The 2,101-nt window shown below is 35.4% G+C and overlaps 1 protein-coding gene across 4 annotated transcripts in view; it reads left to right on the top strand.

The window, feature by feature from the left end:
• VMP1 (vacuole membrane protein 1) overlaps window positions 1–2,101 on the top strand; it is a 127,140-nt gene that overhangs the window by 80,172 nt on the left and 44,867 nt on the right. The gene's annotated exons all lie outside the window — the stretch shown is intronic.

Here is a 2,101-nt window from a genome sequence, read left to right as displayed (position 1 = left end):
TTGCTTCCTGACCTGCATACAGATTTCTCAAGAGGCAGGTCAGGTGGTCTGGTATTCCCATCTCTTTCAGAATTTTCCACAGTTTGTTGTGATCCACACAGTCAAAGGCTCTGTTGTAAGTAAAGCAGAAATAGATGTTTTTCTGGAATTCTTTTGCTTTTTCCATGATCCAGCGGATGTTGGCAATTTGATCTCTGGTTCCTCTGGTTCCAAATCCAGCCTGAACATCTGGAATTTCATGGTTCATGTATTTGTTGAATCCTGGCTTGGAGAATTTTGAGCATTACTTACTAGTGTGTGAGATGAGTGCAATTGTGCGATAGTTTGAGCATTCTTTGGCATTGCCTTTCTTAGGGATTGGAATGAAAACTGACCTTTTTCAGTCCTGTAGCCACTGCTAAGTTTTCCAAATTTGCTGACATATTGAGTACAGGACTTACGATCATCTGTTGGAGAGGGAAAAAGTTTAGATTTCTTTTTTTAATTGAGATTTATTGTGAATTGGCAACATGAATGCAATATTAAGAGTAATTTATAGTATGTTACAAACCACTTTCAAAAAGAGTTTGACACTATGTACATAAACATCACTGAAATACAGCAGTTCCATTTTGTGTATATATACCTAGCTGAAAGATGCTCCAAAAGACTTGTACAAGAATAGTCATAGCAGCATTATTTAACTCCATACTAGAAGCAACTCTAATGTCCACCAATAGCAGAATAAATAGATTAATATAAAGGCAAGAGATTGATTACTGCCATATTCAACAGCAGATGTGAATCACATGGACAGTAATGTTCACCTACAGAAGCCAGAAATAAAAGAGGACCTACTTTATAATTCCATTTACATGAAGTTCAAAATAGGCAAGCTACATCTATTGTAGTAGAAGTCAATAGTAGTGGTTGTTTTGGGGTTAGAAGTAATTACTAGGAGGGCCAGCAGTGGGGTGTCTGGCGTTCTGGTAATGTTCTATGTCTGGACCTTGGTGGTAGTTACATGGGTGTGTTCATTGTAAAATTCCACCAAGATGTATATTTTAGATTTATATATATTACTGTATATCTACCGTACAGTTAAAAAAATACTTTTTACTGCCCTCCCCCCAAGGTAAATTTGGTAATAAATATATGAGTGCATGTAGAAATTCATTATTGGAAAAGGCAATGCACCCCACTCCAGTACTCTTGCCTGAAAAATCCCATGGATGGAGGAGCCTGGTGGGCTGCAGTCCATGGCATCACACAGAATCGGACACGACTGAAGTGACTTAGCAGCAGCAGAAATTCATTATTAATTATGAACTTGACCCAGATGTGACTGAGCTTCCTATTTTATACACAACACTCTGAAATGTGTGTCAATCACAGATTATATATTCCAAGTATATCCTTTTATGTGAAAAAACTTAACTGGTCATTCACATATAATTTTCGAAAGGTACAGTGTGGATGAAGTGCCATAGAACCTGCGACAGACCTTACTGTCATTGTATCAATGACTTTGGGACCTTTCTTTTGTACCATATTCCATATTACAAACGACACTGATAGTACTTAGAGCCTATGCACCTGTAACTGAATTAATGAAATAATGAAATAGGCTTAGTGACTAACACAGCAGTTTACTTACACCACACGTGTTGATCTCACATTTTTATTCTGTTCATTCAAAGACAATGCTATTTGTGACCCACTAAGTTTTCACAGCATGCAATCTCATAAAACCTCATTAAATAATAGAAACAAATATGAATAGTAAAAATATATGAATTTTCAGATTTCTACGTGGATCAGGTTTTTAGTACTTACTAAATTTAGCTCGTTGCCAAAATAAATGTTTCTTACTGTTTCAAAAAATACACAGATCTTCTTTGTGTTCATTTTTGGACATGACTTCATAGATTTTGATTAAAAAAACAAAATTTTTATGTTATATTTTATATATAATACCCCCATTTTTGAAGGGGAAAAGATAGCCTTTATGTTCAGTTTTGTTTTTAACATGTCAGAGAGAAGAAAACCATATCACATTTTTAGATAGTGACTGACAGAAGCAGGCAATAGATAATTCTAGTTAGAGAATCCAATACTGTTT

This window comes from Bison bison, unplaced genomic scaffold, assembly GCF_000754665.1.
Source record: "Bison bison bison isolate TAMUID 2011002044 unplaced genomic scaffold, Bison_UMD1.0 scf7180017864472, whole genome shotgun sequence".
NCBI classification, from domain to species: domain Eukaryota; kingdom Metazoa; phylum Chordata; class Mammalia; order Artiodactyla; family Bovidae; genus Bison; species Bison bison.
The sequence above is the reverse complement of the archived record's forward strand: the minus strand, read 5'-3'. Positions and strand labels throughout refer to the sequence as shown.